Consider the following 9,076-nt stretch of genomic DNA (forward strand, 5'->3'; position numbering starts at 1 on the left):
TGGATTTTGGTAGGTGAGTATGTTCACAAGTTAGCAAATTGCCAAGTTGCCGTGAATTTATTCGTAACAACATGAACATGAGTTTAATAATTCTAAGTTAATAAATGTAATTAATCTGATAGAATTATGTCATCTTGATTAAAATCATGAAATCATGCATTGCAACTTTTCTTTTCTTTTTGTTTATTTTACTTAGATAAAAATATTATTTTTTAATCACCTCCTCAAATCAAAATATTTTTCTTCACCAAAGTGTTTTTTTTAATTGCATTCATAAATAATTCTTTTCATAGTCCCTGTGGGTACGATAAGTCAACATTTATTTGTCTCTTTATTACTTGTTGCGATTGTGTACGCTTGCATATTTTCATCGATCCAAGTTTTTGGCACCGTTGTTGGGGACTATTTTAGAAAGTCATTTTTAAATTTGTTAATTTTGCATTTTGGTTTATTTCTCTGTTCAATTTTAACTTAATTAATTTTTTCTGTGTTGTTTCAGGTGTTTATGAGTATTGATCAAATTATCAATTTACTCCCTGTAGACCTTAAGATTGAAAGAACTTTCGATAGAGATGAAGACAAACAGGTTAGAGAAGGACCGAAGAGATGAACTTCGAAAATCAGAATCAAGGAAACGGAGCAAACCCTGCTCAAAATCCTATCCTTATTGCTGATGATATAGATAAAGCTCTAAGACAGTATGTTGTGCCCATGTTTCATGATCTTAATCATGGTATTAGGAGACTTGAAATTGAGGCACAATAGTTTGAGCTGAAGCCAGTCATGCTCTAGAGGCTTCAGACAGTGGGCCAATTCAGTGGAATGCCAAAGATCCTCATCTTCACTTAAGACTGTTTATGGAGGTAAGGAATTCTTTCAAGTTAACCAGTGTACCCTAAGAATGTCCATCAAACCCAAAATTTGTGTATTACATGGGTAATCGAAACCAAAACTGAGGAAGGCAAGGATTGTAATCCAATTTCTACAACCCATCGTAACGAAACCACCCGAATTTTTCCTGGAGTAACCAAGGGGCTGGAACCAATAACACTTATGCACAACTAAGATAGACCCAGCCACCTGGTTTCCCCTAACAAGTTTAGTAACCAACTCAAGTTGAACCTTCCAATAGCTTAGAGAACCTATTGAAGGCATATATGGCAAAAAACAACGCCACTCTAAGGAATTTGGAGAATCAAATAGGTCAACTTGCCACTGAACTTAGAAACCATCCACAAGGTTGTTTACCTAGTGATACGGAGAATTCGAGGAATACCAGGAAGGAGCATTGTAAAGCATTGACATTGAGGAACAGAAAGACATTAGACTCTAACATTTTTGAAGTTGAAGAGGAGCCAACTGATGCTCAAGATCTAGTGGAAGTTTAATCAAGTGTTGAAATTCCAGTTTCACTAAAACCAAAATCTGCAAAACCCGATAAGGTAATTTATGAACCAGTCAATTCTAATAAACTAACAACTTCATTAGATGTAGAGTTGTCACAAAAGACGAATCAACCAGTTCCAATAAAAAAACCTCCACCACCCTACCCTCAAAGAATTTAGAAGCAGAAGCAGGAAGTCCAATTTAAGAAGTTCCTAGACATACTCAAGCAACTTCATATCAACATTTTGTTGGTTGAAGCACTTGAAAAAATGTCGAACTATGTCAAATACATTAAGGATATTCTGTCTAAAAAACGAAGACTAGGAAAATTTGAGATGGTAGCCCTGACGAAGGAATGCAATGCGTATCTCCAAGACAAACTACCCTCGAAGTTGAAAGATCCTGGATGTTTTACTATACCTTGCAATATTGGAACAACATATTGTGGTAAGGCACTATGTGATTTGGGTGCGAGTATCAACTTGATGCCCATGTCAATATTTACAAAATTCGGGATAGGTGAAGTTAGATCGACTACGATTACACTTCAATTAGTAGATCAATCCTTAGCACATTCAGAAGGAAAAATCAAGGATGTATTGGTACGTGTAGACAAATTTATTTTTCCTACTGACTTTGTTATTCTAGACTTTGAAGCAAATAAAGAGGTGCCAATCATTCTAGGAAGGTCTTTCTTAGCAACTGGAAGGACCCTTATTGATGTGTAAAAGGGCGAGCTTACTTTGTGTGTTCAGGACGATTAGGTAACATTACACAATTTATGATTGTTTTGCAATATCCGATTTAGAGGAATTAATCATGGAAAAGGAACTTAACTTTGTTGAGGATCCATTGGAGCAAACTTTGACATCAGACCCTCCAAGTGATGAAGAGGAGGATGAATACTTAGCTTTGCTAGAAGCTAACTAAAGGGGATTTAATTCGTAATCCTGCTTTCAACCTTTTGAGTTAAAGAAAAGGGATTATGCCCAACCAAAACATCTTGGCTAACCGAAGAATATGTTAACTATGGCTTTTTATCATTAGGACAATTTTTTAAAACTAATACATTCGTATTTAGCTGAAAAAATATAATTAGTTTGTCGATATGATAAAATCAACTTTACTTAAATGTTTATTGTAACAGTAATTAGAACGAAAACATGCAGTGAAAAAAAAAGCAAAAAAGAATCGACACAATTAGTCTTTGTTAACGCAGTTCATACACAGCGGTCTTATATCTGTGGAACCTCATCCAATGAATGGTTTTAGAACTGAGGGTACTTCCCTCACATTTAAAATATGTTTATTTAGGTAATACTTCTACTTTGCTTGTTATTTTTTCAGTGTAATTAACCGAAGAGTGAGTAGAGAAACTAATCTTACTGTTGAAACAATTCAAGAAGGCTATCGAATGGACGATAGTCGATATTCGTGGCATTATTCCATCTATATGCATGCACAAGATCCTCTTGGAAGATTGCGAGAAAGGGAAGATTGATGGACAACAAAGACTGAACCCCATCATGAAGGACATGGTAAAGAAAGAAATCATTAAGTGGTTAAATGCGGGTATAATTTATCTCATCTCAGACAATTCGTAGGTAAGTCCGGTCCAGTGCTTGTTAAAGAAAGGACATATTACGGTTGTAGAAAATGAAAATAATGAGCTAATACCAACTAGAACAATTACGGGATGGAGAGTTTGCATCGATTACCGAAAGCTAAACAAAGCGATAAGAAAGGATCATTTTCCTTTGCCGTTCTTAGACCAGATGTTGGACAGACTCGACGGATCAGACATTACTGTTTTCTCGATGGATACTCGGGGTATAATCAGATCACATTAGTGCAAAAAGATCACCATAAAAAAACTTTCACATGTTCGTATGGTACATTTGCATTTAGACTCATGCCATTTGGTTTATGTAATGCACCTACTACATTTCAAAGATGTATGATGTCAATTTTTACTAACATGGTTGAGAAATAATTGGAAGTCTTTATGGATGATTTTTTAGTGTTTGAAGACACTTATGATGATTGCTTAGCCAATCTAGCCAAGGTACTAAGGCGATACGAAGAAACAAACCTTGTACTCAACTGGGAATAGTGTCATTTCATGGTACGAGAAGGTATTGTTCTAGGGCATCAGATAACGAGACATGGAATCGAGGTAGATAAAGCAAAGGTGGATGTTATTGAGAAACACCCACCTCCAACATTTGTAAAGGGTGTTAGGAGCTTTTTGGGCCACGTCGGTTTCTATCAGAGATTTATCAATGAGTTCTCCAAAATTGCTAAACCCTTATGCAAATTATTTGAGAAGGACATGATGTTCAAATTTGATGAAGAGTGCTAAAGAGCTTTCAATGATTTGAAAAACCGATTAGCTTCAACAATTGCCATTTGAATTGATGTGTGACGCAAGTGACTTCACGATAAGAGTTGTGATGGGCCAGTGTAGGAATAAAGTTTTTCATCCCATCTACTACGCAAGTTAGACTCTAACTAGAGCTAAGTTGAATTATACGGTAACAAAGAAAGAGTTACTTGCTACTGTGTTTTCTTTTGACAAGTTTCGATCTTATCTTGTAGGTACCAAAGTGTCTGTCTATATGGACCATTCGGCAATTAAGTATTTAATTGCCAAGAAAGATGCTAAGTTGAGATTAATCCAATGGGTACTTCTACTCCAAGAGTTTGATATAGAAATTCAAGATTGAAAAGGGGTAGAAAACCAAGTAGCAAACCACTTGTCCAGGTTGGAGCCTCAAGAAGGGAATTCCCCACTTATACACATTCAAGAGACATTCCCAGATGAACACATACTAAAGGTAAATCATATCCATAATACCCCTTGGTTTGATGATATTGCTAACTATTTAGATTGTGGTTTGATGCCGATTGACAAGATGTATCATCAAATTAAAATTTTTTTCACAATGTGAAGTACTATTTCTTGGAAGAACCATACTTGTTTAAAAAGTGTGCAGATCAAATGATCAGGAGATGCATGACAGAAGATGAAGTATATAAGATTTTATATCATTGCACATTGCTCCGAGTTGGGGACACTTCGGAGGTACACGTATTGTGTCCAAGGTATTGAAAGTCGGATTCTTTTGGCCAACGCTATTCAAAGACATGCATGCTTATGTAAAGAGTTGTGCTCGATGTCAAAGGGTTTGAAACGTCACCAACAGAAATGAGATGCTCCAAACAAACATAATTGAGGTAGAATTATTCAATGTTTGGGGTATTCACTTTCTCGGTCCTTTCCCTCCATCTTTTGGTCACAAGTACATATTGGTAGAAGTAGATTACGTGTCTAAGTAGGTGAGGCTGAGGCCGAGGCATATCCAACGAACGATGCTAAGGTTGTGATGAAGTTTTTGCAGAAGCATATGTTCGCAAGGTTTGGAACCCCGAGAGCTATCAACAGTAATGAAGGGCCCCATTTTATGAACAAATGGTTGAAATGGTTACTCGACAAACATGGAGTGAAGCATAAGGTTGCCACAACCTACCATCCGCAGATGAATAGGCAAGCTAAACTGGCAAACAAAGAGATCAAAGGCATACTTGGGAAGGTAGTTTTCCTAAATCGAAAAGATTGATCCAAAAGATTGGATGATGCTTTATGGGCCTACAGGACAGCATACAAGACACTTTTAGGGATGTCACCCTATAGGTTGGTCTTTGAGAAAGCCTGTCATCTACCCTTGGAGTTAGAGCATAAAGCTTACTAGGCTTTCCAACAACTCAACTGGGATCTTAAGCTTGCTAAAGAGAAACAGATGCTTCAACTCAATGAGTTAGAAGAATTCTGAATGTTCTCATATGAGAATGTCAAATTACTCAAGGAAAGACTTAAAAGATGGCATGACAAGCACATTCGAGTTTGAGAATTTAAAGCAGGTCAGCAAGTCTTGTTATTCAATTCTAGATTAAGGTTCTTTCCAAGTAAGTTAAAATCATGTTGATCTAGTCCATTTAAGGTTCACCAAGTTTATCCATACGGAGTTGTCGAATTTCAAACTAAGGGAGGTAATTTTCAAGTCAATGCTCAGCGCTTAAAACATTACTGGGGGGATAAAATTGAACGGGATCAAATCTCATTCATTTTATCAGATATTTAATTTTTTTCATTTTTTCTTTTAAATAAATGATCTAGGGTATATTTTCAGGATTAGTATGTTTAAATAAATTCTGTCTAGGAGATTGGAACTTAAGCGTGACCACTTGTGACCCCTCCAATCTTTCCTGGGATTTGATTTTAACAAAATCTTTTGAGAAATTATTCCCTAAATGGAAAAATAAATTTTTAGTTTTTCAAATAAAAGGGTCAATTTTGATCCAAGTTTTAATTGCAACTCAATTTCAAATTTTCTTTAAGTCTAGGTACTTAATTGAACTATTTTTAAAATTTGGTTTCTCTTTTTGTAAATATTTTCAAAGGCATCTACAATAAATGTTTTTAATTCAAATTTAATAAATAGGATGATAATGATTAATATATAATTATATATATTATAATATATCTTAATTATTATCAACTTTGCATAAAATTAGGATTAGTTTAAATTTGATTATATTTTATTTTATAGTTTTTATTTTAATAAATTAATAGAAAAATAATAATTTAATATGCATTATTTTAATTATTAATTGTTATTAACTTTGTGAAGAATTAGAACTTAGAATATTTTAATTGTTAAATTGTTTTAAAAATTCTAGTTTAACCCATATTCTCTTCACTTTAAATACCATCAACCTTCTCCGTCATTCATCACTTATCAAACCAACCTCCATTCGACCATCCCTCTATCAATCCTAGCATCCGAAACCCACCAAGTATCGAATCACCTAGTGCCACAGCTCCTAACTCTCTAGCCGCAACTCCGCCCAACTCCGCTTGTCGCCCACACGCCTAGCAGCAGCCCCATTTGGCCAGCAGCCCACGCATGCACCTAGCAGCTAACGCCGCTACTATTGCTCGTGCCAGACCTGCTCTCACACACCCACTATCGTGCGCCAATGCACCAACCCTGCTGGTTGCTTAACAGTGTTGCTTGCTGTCTACGCATCTGCTCACTCATTGCCTTGCTACTCGTACCAACACCCTGGCCTATCGCACCACACCATCAAGACACTCTACAACCATCCCTAAACCGGCCTGTTTTGCTTTATATTTATTTTCTTAGAGTTCTTAATCTTTATATAAATGTGGTAAGACAAATTTTCTCCCAAAATTTAATATTACTTAATTTTTCAATTAACTAAATTGTTAGTATTTTATACTAATTGAATTTTTGAGATTTTTTTCTATCTTATGTTAAAGTTAATCATGCCTCGCAAGAGGACTCGTGCCTCTATCCAAATTGATGAATCCCAAAACAAACGTCATTGTGAAGAAGCCAAAGCAAGATATGAAAACATCTTCCAGAATCAACAAATGCACCCTAAAAAACGCTTTACACTGAAAGAAAGCAACTATATTGATTTCATGGCGTGCATTCGACAAATTGCTGAAGCTCTCAATTGGAAGTTGTTTTGTGAGAAAAGACCAAGTGTAGATGAGGAATTAGTTCGTGAATTTTATGCAAATTTGACCTCAAATGAATTGATGAAAGTTGTTTTTTGAGGAATCAAGGTACCAATAACCTCAAACACTATTAATGAATTCTTTGAATTACCTAATTTTGAAGATGATGGATATTCTTCCTTGATGAGAAATATTGAGATTGGAAATCTGTAAGAAATTCTTGAGGAACTTACAGTTCCAAGTTCTAAATGAACTGTCTCAAAGCAAGAATTCACACTTGTCATAGAGAATATTTGACACAACTAGCAAAGGTATGGTTCTATTTCATTCGATTAAGCCTTATGCCTATTTCACATGAGACTACAATTTCATTAGAGTGAATGGTCTTATTATACTTGGTTTTTACTAGAAAGACCATTAATGTGGGAAAAATCATCCTGAGAGAAATGCGGAATTGTACTGTTAGACGTTCTGGCGTAGCTTACTTTCCCTTTACAATAACAATTTTACGCTTGAAAGCTAAAATTCTTACAAACGTAAAGAATACAAGTTATAGCCAGGGCACAATCATAGATTGGGACTTCTACCGAATAGCCGGAGATTCTTTTCTTCAATAATGAGTTGACAAGAGAGACGATCCTGAAGAAGAAGAATAAGATCCCACAGAGATCGAACCAATGTAGTCAGCTAAAATCCTTGATAAGGTAGAACCAATGGAACTAGTAACCGAACCTAACGTCGCAACCTCAATGTTCAGAAGTCATTAGCCTCGCCCAAATCTTCGAGATGAGCTATCAAAGTTACAGGACATAATGCAACATATGCAGTGGCAGCAACAAGCTTACTAGAGATATTCAAAAATAGAGATGACTCAATGAAAAGCGCTCTTAAGAAAATATACAATGACCCGCTTATTTTTGTTCCTGATTTTCCAGATTTCATATTTGAACCATAGAGTCCACTATCAAATAAGGAGTGAAGTGATTCATGCAAAAAAAAAAAGACGATGAAGCAAAAGATGAGTCAAATTCGGAGGGATCTGCAAAAAAATTAATAGGGGGATCTTGAATTTATTTTATTTCTATTCTTATGTTATTTAATATTTTAGGATTGGGTTTTATTATGAATTTTTATTTTCACACAATAAAACATGAGGTGGAAATCATAAATAAGAATGAACAAGTTGGAAAGTGCAAAGTGTGGCAATAGATATATTAAAGATTTGCCCGAAGATTTACATTTTACCGAGTCTCAATCCTAAGTTGTTATGTAACACCCCAAACCCGGCCTAGAAGTTTGGCTCGAATCTGGCGTGTCACATTGAAGTGTTTTTCGAAAACCATGTTTCCATTAAAAACCCTTCTTAATAATTAAAAACTTATATCATTTTTAAACCTTGTTAGAAAACCTCAGCTAAATAACATTCTTAACAACTTTGTAAAAATCTTGGCAGTTGCAGAAGCTTAATTTAAAAATAATTGCGGATACGTGATGTTTTGAACAACAGTAGTTGCTTTGGAAAAACCGTGTTCTAATACTAGCAATTATAAGAACAATAAGTAAAATTTCAAATTTGAAATCCAAAAAATTATAACGGCTTTACTACAACCCACAAAAAACATTTAAAAGTAATAATCAAAACTATAAAATAAACAGTGTGTGTGGCTTCCTCCGAGCCCCTCACAGCTCCGATCCGTCTAAGGCTAGAAATTACCTGAAAGGTTAATAAACGGGGTGAGTTTACGAAAACTCAGTGTGAAATCCCCTACTAAAAAGGAACAGTCAGTCATATAAAAGAATTAAAAGTCTGGCCCCATTCTTACTTACAGTTTCAGTATCAATTGGGCCTTAGCCCACTATAACAGACAGTACCAGATGGGCTTTAACCCATTACAGAATAAGAAATATTATCAGAACTAGAATCAGAATTAGAATCAGAATTAGAATCAGAATCAGGAGACAGAATCAGAATCAGAATCAGTATCAGGTAACAGAATCAAAATCAGAATGTGAATGCAATCCTAACCCAATCCAGTCGTATACACCCCCGTACCAACCCTACACTCCATGTGGGGAATAGCTCAACCCACCCAGCCCTACACTCCATAGAATTTGCAGCATGGCTGCCAGAACAGATATTGT

This window comes from Gossypium hirsutum, chromosome A08, assembly GCF_007990345.1.
Source record: "Gossypium hirsutum isolate 1008001.06 chromosome A08, Gossypium_hirsutum_v2.1, whole genome shotgun sequence".
In the NCBI taxonomy this organism is placed as follows: domain Eukaryota; kingdom Viridiplantae; phylum Streptophyta; class Magnoliopsida; order Malvales; family Malvaceae; genus Gossypium; species Gossypium hirsutum.